This window comes from Caretta caretta, chromosome 9 (assembly GCF_965140235.1).
Source record: "Caretta caretta isolate rCarCar2 chromosome 9, rCarCar1.hap1, whole genome shotgun sequence".
NCBI classification, from domain to species: domain Eukaryota; kingdom Metazoa; phylum Chordata; order Testudines; family Cheloniidae; genus Caretta; species Caretta caretta.
In genome coordinates, this window is record NC_134214.1 from 62,522,463 (window position 1) to 62,532,261 (window position 9,799).

The 9,799-nt window shown below is 51.8% G+C and overlaps 1 protein-coding gene across 1 annotated transcript in view; it reads right to left on the reverse strand.

The window, feature by feature from the left end:
* The window catches only part of LOC125642395 (Krueppel-like factor 5), a 91,828-nt gene extending 85,202 nt beyond the window's left edge, over positions 1-6,626 (reverse strand). Inside the window, exon 1 of the mRNA XM_075132379.1 lies at positions 6,513-6,626. The gene's annotated coding sequence lies outside the window, so the exon portion shown is untranslated. The remainder of the gene's footprint in view (positions 1-6,512) is intronic.
* Positions 6,627-9,799: the final 3,173 nt, after the last annotated feature.

Sequence of the window (9,799 nt, forward strand, 5' to 3'; positions counted from 1 at the left end):
TAAGCTTCACAGCCCCTGCTTGGCTGCAGGGCATGACAGTGGCTGGGAAACAAGGCCTGGGGAGTCCAACTGGGGCACGGTCACACAGGCTTATGCTACCAGAGCTCGCCCTTATTTAAGGGGAGAGTCTGGTAGCTCCATGACAGAGGAGAGGCCTCAGGCAATGGTGGCCTGACTCCTTTGGGCAGCTGAAGGATTTCCTTGGCCTCTGCTCAGCCCACCCCCTGCCACTCTGTGACTAATCGCACTCTCTAATCTCCAGTAGCATTTTCCTCCCCCAGCTCCAGTGCTTGAATGCATTCCCTTGCTGCTGCCTCAGCCACCTTCTGGGGACGTCCAGAAAACAACAGTTGAACAATAGAGCAGTGTTTCTCAAACTGGGGGTCCCGACCCAAAAGGGGGTCACAAGACCATTGTAAGCGGGTTGTGAGAACGGCGGCTGCTGGCTGGGTGCCCAGCTCTGAAGGCAGCACTGCCGTCAGCAGCAGCGCAGAAATAAGGATGGCATGGTATGGGGGAGGGGGTTATTATAGTCTGAAATATTTCCAAAGGGGGTCCCAGCTAAGGAAGTTTGAGAACCCCTGCTGTAGAGCTTCCCGGTGTTGCCACAGCCCAAAGTCACCACAAAACCATGCTGGCGGTTGTTGTGGATTCATGGAGACTGAGTGATGTGAGGCTGATTGGGCCCTTTACATCTCATGTCACTAGCGTCCTGAGAACCTCGTGGCAGGTCTTGACCCCAGGGCTCACATTAAAACCCAGCTCATTTCTGCTCTCCCCTTCACCCCCCAGGTGCCTCCCTGCTATCTAAAAGCACATTTGAGATGGCAGCCTACTTGCCTCTGGAATTGCATTGTTTTATGGGTCTGACTCGGCTAGTGTTATAAACCTTTTATGGCATTCAGTGCACCCACTGTAATATGCAAATTCCTGGGTAGCAAGGAGCCATTAATCCTGCCCATGAAAAGGTGAATTGTGGAGCTGGACTGAGGGAGAGAGCAAGGAAGAGCAGGAGGATTTTTAATGGCTCCTGGCCTGCGCTGGCACGGGGGAAGTGATGCAAGAGGCCGGGAACGATGGTGAGGCCTGAATTGTACACCTTAAACCAGCACAAACTAACCAGATCCATGCGGCCAGGGATGCAGACACCGTGGCCCAGCTCCTCAAAGGAATTTAGGCTCCTAACTTCCATCTAAGCCAATGGGAGTTAGGTGCCTAAATACCTTGGAGGATCTGGGCCTACCTGCTTTTCCAGGGAGGTGTAGCATTGCCTAATAGAGCAGAGCAGGAGATCTTGGGTCTATTCCAGGCTTTGGAGGACTGTGGGCAAGTCACCTCCCCTCAGTGATGTGCCTCAGTTTCCTTCTTCTGAAACATGGCATAATATCCCTAAGCTAGCATGGGCAGTGGGGAGGAAGGGCTGGCAGGCTTTTTTCTTCCTTGTTTGCAAAGAACTTTGACATCCTTGGACACGAGGTGCTGATGAAGGACAGAGCGTTACTATTACTTTCCCAGAGCTCAGAACTGGGTGGGGGAAGGGCAGGACTACGCCCAAAGCGAGGGAGGGCCATTCGGCGCCTTCTCATGCGGTGCAGAGAAACGGGGCTGCTGGTTACCCACTGCACCCCAGCACTCTACCTACACTGCAGCCCTCCTCCCCACAACTTAACCCACTGCTGCCAGCCTCATGTGTGCCCGTCTAATGAGTTGAACCCCCCCACCCCAAAAGTAATGAGATTGGGTTTAAAGGGATATTTAAACAGCTCAGAAGTTGGGGGGTGGGCCCTGAGCCCCGGAGCCGTGAGGAGATGCTGGAACAGCAGCGTGCTGGCAGTGCACAGTGCACAAGGAAAAGGTAGAGCAGATGAGTGTGAGCTGCGGTGGGGCTCCAAAGGTTGACTTTGCCAGGGGACCCCAAGAGCCCTGCTTTCTGGGAGTGGGGGATAGGGGTAGAGCTGGGAAGTACAGGGCCCGCTGGTAATCTATAGGGCCACACTTACATGCATGCTGTGGCTACCTGAAGGCTGGTCTGAATCCCAGGTCTGATTCAGTAACAAAATGCAGCTTTTATAGGGCACTTTTCATCCAGGGTCTCACAGCATTTCACAAAGGTCATTATCCCCATTTTATAGCTGAGCAAACTGAGGCACAGGGAGGGAAAGAGGGACTCAGTCAGGAGGCCCCATGGCAGAGCTGTAGGTAGCTCCCAAGTCCTGGGCCAGTGCTCTATGCACTGGGCCGAAAGGGCTTTCAAGACTCCAACCAACTGCACTGGGCTTTGGATCCTGTCCCTGGAGTACTATCTTTGCACAAAGACGGGAGACCTGAAGAAGTCTTCAAGCTGGCAGTGACATCAGTGCCGGGGAAGAGAGATGGCTCTTCACTCCACCTGTAGAAACACGCCTGCCCTATTCCGTCATCCGTTACCATGGTAAATATTTAGGCCTGGTTGCCATGCCCCGATTGCCTGCTCCTCTCGCAGGCCCCAAGCAGGGATGTTGTAAAACCAAGATCGCAGTCCCATGGAAATTTTTGAGGCACCGGGGCATCCTTTGTTCTGCAGAGGCAGGGCAGAGGAAACAACTTGAGCAAAGGTCATCCTGGGATGCGAGCCAGGGCCCCAGAGTGTCCCCAGAGGGAAGGAAGGTGGGGGACAGAAGCTGCAACAAAGGCAGGAGGAACGGAAAACAGGAATAAAAAACCCCAGGGAAACAAACAATAAAGGACAATGAACTAGACAACTTGGGGGAATTAGCACACTGGCCTGGCCTGCGTTCCTTTATGGTGTACTGCGTAACTCAGAAATTAAATGAGTTTAGTAGCTCAGCCTGTTTCTCAATGCGCCTTGGCCCAGTACAACACTGCGACCAACAGGCTGGAATCACAGGGGCACTGGGAGGGCTGTAAGAGAGGCTACTGCTAGCCAGGACTGAGGTGTATTAGTAGAGCTGTGGTGCAACGTTGGAATAGCAGGGGGCTGCAGGGCAGGAGTGAGGGGCACTGGCAGAGCTGGGGGAGTGGTGGGACTCCTGTGGTTTACAAACCTAAATTTGTGAAGTTGCATTGGCAGGGCTCATGGCAATAGCCTGCAAACAGGGTCCCACCCAACACTGGATGCAAATTATATTGTGCACAAATTAAACCCTGTGCAACGTCTATGCTAATGCAACATTATAACTGAGATTGTTAATTACTCAGAGCAGCTTGATTGAGCTGCATGTAACTGGCAGTTTTGCAAACCTAATGTGCTATATTGTGGGCTTGCAAAACTAGTCTGAATTCAGACTCCACCTTCCTTTCTTGCCATTTAAATCCATGGGTTTTTTCCAGGCTGATTCATTTAAACAACCAAAGTGACCAACCTAAGCCATAGTTTTCTACTCAGAATAGAAAATGATGGGCTGTGAATTAAGGATAGAAAAAGAGACCCAACATATCAGCTAGTACCAGGCTATATAATATATAGTAGATCCACTGTATCTATCTTCCAGGAGAATTTTTCACTCTGTCCTTCTTTTGGGACAGATCCTCAGCTGGTGTAAATCAGGATTGATGTAAATGGAGCGCCACCAATTTACACCAGCTGTGGATCTGGACTCAGCTCCAATTCCCACCCCCTTCCTTTTTTGCAGTCTCTGCCAAGCAGACCCCAAATCCTCGAACCCTGAAGTCAGCCTTGTGAAGGCCCACTCTTTGAACATGCTTGAAATTAGGCAATATATTTCGGGTCCATCCCTAGTTACGAAAGGGCTCTTTGTGATGTCATCACACAGCTTTGGGCAATGGGCCATACACCCTGGCATATCACGCACCTGCAGGGAAGGCACTGCACTTTACCCACCTTAATCCTAGGTGGACATTGGTAGCATTTTGGTTTACTCCAGGGGTGGGCAGACCTTTTGGCCTGAGGGCCTCGTCGGGGTTCCGTATGGTGGGCCGGGAGGAGTGTATTAAATTGCTCCCCGTAGGAATGTGCTACTTACAGAGTCCCTGGTACTCTGTAAGTAGCACATTCCTGCAGGGAGCAATTTGATACACTCCACCTGGCGGCTCTCGCAGCCCTGCTGCCCAGAGCGCTGGCGACATGGTGAGCTGAGGCTGCGGGGGAGGGGCCAGGGACTAGCCTCCCCGGCCGGGAGCTCAAGGGCCAGGCAGGATGGTCCCGCAGGCCGGATGTGGCCCATAGGCCATAGTGTGCCCACCTCTGGTTTACTCTGTGTATGTTGATGGTATTTTCTAGATGAGTTGGAAAGATCTTATTAATTTAGGGTTGCCAACTTACTAATCACACAAAACCGAACACCCTTGTCCTGCCCCTTGCCCTGCCCCTTCTCTAAGGCCCCGCCCCACTAACTCCATTCCCCCCTCCCTCCATCACTCACTGTCCCCCACTCTCACTCACTTTCACTTGACTATGGCAGGGGGTTGGGGTGCAGGAAGGGGTGAGGGCTCTGGCTGGGGGTGTGGGCTCTGGGGCAGGGCCAGGGATGAGGGGTATGGAGTGAAGGAGGGGGCTCCGGACTGGGGCCAAGGGGTTTTGAGTGCGAGAGTGGGCTCAGGGCAGAGGTTGGGGTGCAGGAGGGGTATGGCTGAGGGGTTCAAAGTGTGGGAGGGGTCTCTGGGCTGGAGCAGGGGATTGGGGTATGGGAGGTGATGTGGCTGAGGAGTCTGGAGGGTGGGAGGGGTCTCTGGGCTGGGGAACTGGGTTGGAGTGCAGGAGGGGTGGGCTCCAGCTGGGGGTGTGGGCTCTGGGGTGGGGCTGGGGATCAGGGATTTGGGGTGCACAAAGGGACTTTGGACGGGGGCCGAGGGGTTTGAAGTGTGGGACCAGGCTCAGGGATGGGGCAGGGAGTTGGGATGCGGGGTGCAGGCTCTGGAATGGGGCTCAGGGTTGGGGCAGGGAGTTGGGGTGAGGGCTCTGGGAGGGAGTTAGGGTGTGGGAGGGGTTTCCGACCTGGGGCCAGGGGTTGGGGTGTGGGTGGGGGTTCCCAGCCAATGGGAGCTACGGAGCCAGCACTCAGGATGGGGGCAGCAAGCAGAGCTTCCCTGATCGCCCCGGTGCTCAAGAGCTTCAGGGACATTCCGGCCACTTCTGTGGAGCTGCGCAGAGCCAGGGAAGACAGGGATCCTGCCTTAGCCCAGCTGCGCCGCCGAGTGGACTTTTAACGGGCCGGTCAGCAGTGCTGACCGGAGCCACCAGGGTCCCTTTTCAACTGGGGTGTTCTGGTCAAAAACCGGACGCCTGGCAACCCTATATTATCTCCCAGATCCAGTGCTCAAGCAATGCAGTACACGCATCCCAGAATAGCATAGCACACATGCCACTCGTGCTAGCCTGCTGCAGCAGCGTCACACCAGCACACACATCAACAGGACATATTAAATGCATGAAAGCATGGAATATTATATGTAGGGCCTTACTAAACTCATGGTCATAAGATTTTAAAAATAATAAATATCATGATTTCAACTATTTCAATCTGAAATTTCACGGTGTTGTAACTGTAGGGGTCCTGACCCAAAAAGGAGTTGGGGGGGGTCACAAGGTTATTGTAGGGGTGGGGGTTGTAGTACTGCCACCCTTACTTCTGCGCTGCTGCTGGTGGCGGCGCTGCCTTCAGAGCTGGGCAGCTGGAGAGCAGCAGCTGCTGGCCGGGAGCCCAGCTCTGAAGTCAGAGTTGCATGGCGTGGTGTGGTGTTGCCACCCTTACTTCTGAGCTGCTGCCTGCAGAGCTGGGCCCTTAGTCAGCAGCCGCCGCTCTCTGACTGCCCAGCTCTGAAGAAAGCAGCAGAGAAGTAAGGGTGGCATGGTACGATATTGCTACCCTTACCTCTGCACTGCTGCTGTCGGGCCGCTGCCTTCAGGCCTGGGCACCTGGCCAATAGTCGCCATTCTGCAGCCACTCAGCTCTGAAAGCAGCACAGAAGTGAGGGTGGCAATACCACAACCCCCCTAAAATAACCTTGTGACCCCTCTGCAACTCCCTTGTGGGTCAGGACCTCCAATTTGAGAAACATTGATCTCCCCAGGGAAATCTGTATAGTATAGGGTAAAAGGACACAAAAGACGAGATTTCACTGGGGGGAGACCAGATTTCACAGTCCATGACGCGTTTTTCATGGCCGTGAATTTGGTAGGGCCCTACTTATATGCATTAGAGTGTGCACACATGTACCACAGCATGCCATAGCACACAGAGTATCACACACAGACACCCTATTACCCACAGTGCATTGTAACATGTACAGTATAAACATGTAAGCAGTATAAACCACCCACAACACATATCTCAGTGCAGTAAAACACACACACCACCCAAGTGCAGTATAAATATCACACACAGAGAATATATAACACACATCCTAGTGCACTATCACACACACAGCACACACACCCTATCAACCTCAGGGCAGTATAACATGCACACTTCCTTGTGTGGTATAACACAGCACACAGCCCATCACAATATAACAGATACCCCAGTGCAATATATCCCCCATATGCATATCACCTTGGGTCACCCTCGTGATGTCCTTTTCCAGTGCGGACGGTCTGCATTCAGAACCAGACTCGGTTCACACGCCATCGCAAACACCCACTCTGGAGCCAGGTTTCCCCAGACATGATTGCAATCCAGCTGCTGACAATAATAACAAAGGGAAATTCATGCATCTCTGCTTGCCACAACAAGCCACTTGCCTGCTGTTTGCACCAGCTGAAGGCAGTTTCCACACTGCCGCGGTTATGTGAGCGGCACTTCACTTAGCAGGCTTGTTCTGACACAATGAGCCATCACAAGGGTTGTGATGAAGGATAGTGACAGGGCAGGGAAAACTTCCTACATCTTACAGAGACCCATAGAAACTGGAGGTTTGTAATGTGACAAACCCCAGGATTACCACCAATCCCTACACCACTGTGGGGAGCTTAGTTAGTTAGCTAACTGTGGCTACCGTAGGCAGCATGGGGAGCTATGCCCATGATTTTTGTAGACCCAACAAAACTATAGCACACCTCTCTCTTCTGCTTGTTGAATTGTTCTGCTATGAAGCAGCCCCAGCCAACAGCAAGCAGATACTTGGGGCTGGATCCTGACTAGTTCTATTGAAATCCATCTCCCCCATTTATACCAGCTGAGGAGCTGGCATCTAGGTGTCAGCACATTTTCCTCTGGCAGGCTCTAGCCTTTATGAAAGCACAGCTCAGAGCCCAAATAACTTGACAATGGCCCTTTAAATCTGGTGGCTTTTGCTGGCCCTTTAAGCATTCACCTGTTGCAGCTCTGCCAACAATCTCAGTGTTGTTGTGTCTAGCTGCCAAATGACACATGCCAGCTGGGATCAGTCCTTCGCCAGAGGGCACCGGGAGAACTCGTAGCAAATTGAAGGCTCCAGTCCAAGGCCTGTAGGGTGAGGGCAGGGAGTGCTGGGAATCATAGAATCATAGAATATTAGGGTTGGAAGGGACCTCAGGAGGTCATCTAGTCCAACCCCCTGCTCAAACCAGGAACAATCCCCAAATAAATCATCCCAGGCAGAGCTTTGTCAAGCCTGACCTTAAAAACCTCAAAGGAAGGAGATTCCACCACCTCCCTAGGTAACGCATTCCAGTGTTTCACCACCCTCGTAATGAAAAGGTTTTTCCTAATATCCAACCTAAACCTCCCCTACTGCAACTTGAGACTCCTTGTTCTGTCATCTGCTACCACTGAGAACAGCCTAGATCCATCCTCTTTGGAACCCCCTTTCAGGTAGTTGAAAGCAGCTATCAAATCCCCCCTCATTCTTCTCTTCTGAAGACTAAACAATCCCAGTTCCCTCCGCCTCTCCTCATAAGTCATGTGTTCCAGCCCCCTTATCATTTTTGTTGCCCTCCGCTGAACATTTTCCAATTTTTTCCACATGCTTCTTGTAGTGTGGGACCCAAAACTGGACACAGTACTCCAGATGAGGCCTCACCAATATTGAATACAGGGGAACGATCATGTCCCTTGATCTGCAGGCAATGCCCCTACTTATACATCCCAAAATGCCATTGGCCCTCTTGGCAACAAGGGCACACTGTTGACTCATATCCAGCTTCTCATCCACTGTAACCCCTAGGTCCTTTTCTGCGGAACTTCTGCCTAGCCATTCGATCCGTAGTCTGTAGCAGTGCATGGGATTCTTCCATCCTATGTGCAGGACTCTGCACTTGTCCTTGTTGAACCTCATCAGATTTCTTTTGGCCCAATCCTCTAATTTGTCTAGGTCCCTCTGTATCCTATCCCTACCCTCCAGCGTATCTACCTCTCCTCCCATTTTCGTGTTATCTGCAAACTTGCTGAGGGTGCAATCCACGCCATCCTCCAGCTCATTAAGGGATGCCTTATCTGTTGCCTTAAAAATAAATGAACATTAGAAGACGCATGTCACAGACTCAGCTTTACTAGGGATTTTTCTTTTAAAGTCCTATTATTTTCCGAGGAGCTGAAAGTGCAGGGAGAGCTGCCAAAATGTAGCCAGTAAGCAATGCTCATCCAGTCTGCAGAACCTTTCATAAGACAGGCATGGAGCGTCTTCCCACATTCCTATTCTAGCTCCAATGGAAGCAGTTATGCCAGGGAGGAAATCATTTGGTGGCCGGTGGGCTGGCACTGGCCAGAGCAGAATGATCAGGTTTAGGGTAGCTGCTGGACTAGCATTGGTGGAGCTGAAGCTTGTTAAAGCATCGGGAACTCCTTGTAGTATCCTGAGGCTCTGAGACAGTTTCCCAAATAAGCCATTTCCCTCTTGTCTTCTGCCATGGTCCCTCCCTCCCTCACCCAGGGACCAACCTCTCTGCCTCCTGTAAACTCATTTCCCAGCATAAGTTCAGCAGTGCCCTTCCCTGCTCCCTCTCCCTCTCTCAGGGCTCATCTACACTTGAAATGCTACAGCAATGTAGCTGTAGCACTTCTGTGTAGACATGACCTACGCCAATGGGAGGGGTTCTCCTGTTGGCCTAGGTAATCCACTTCCCCAAGAGGCAGTACCTTGGTCAAGGGAAGAATTCTTCCGTCAACCTAGCATTGTCTACATGGAGACTTGGGTCAGTTTAACTATGTTGCTCAGGGATGTAGGTTTTTCTAGGACCCTGAGGGGTGGGAAGGTCCCAGAACCCAGGCTCTAATCTAAATTCAGAAGTCTATACAGCAATGAAACAGCCCTGCAGCTCAGCCCTGCAAGCCAGAGTCAGGTGGCATGGGCCAGCAGTGGGTTTTTCTATGCTGTGTAGACATACCCTTAGTGTGTGAAACTACAGCTTGCCTTGACTAGGGCTGCCACACACATTAAACAAACCTTTTTCCCTAAAGTAGCCCTGGCCAAAGAGATGAAGGGCCTGGCTCGGCCTAGGCCCACACCTTGTGTAGTCATTTGCTCCAGTAGAAAGAGTGCAAAGTAGATGCAAAACCATTCGCACCTGGTCACATTTGGCACCCACTTTACACCGGATCCTCATAGCCAGTCCCACCAGTCGCCTCCATCAGAGCTTCAGTTTCTGCAGCTTTCATGGTTCAGATGTATTTTTGGGGCGGAAAACCAACAAATTGTGAAGCGTGTTTACCAAGGAATGGCACTATGCAGCCAATGAGCATGCGGGCACCAAAAGCTTTGGCGGCGCAATAAGGTCACCAAAGATGAACATAGACTAATATTCAGCCAGACCAACTTCAGGATCTAGCTAGAGTTCAATCTGGGTAGCACTCGATCTGCAAGTAGGCTTGTTCCTTTAGGATGTGCCATGACAATGAAGATTGCACTGGGGTGAATAATCACA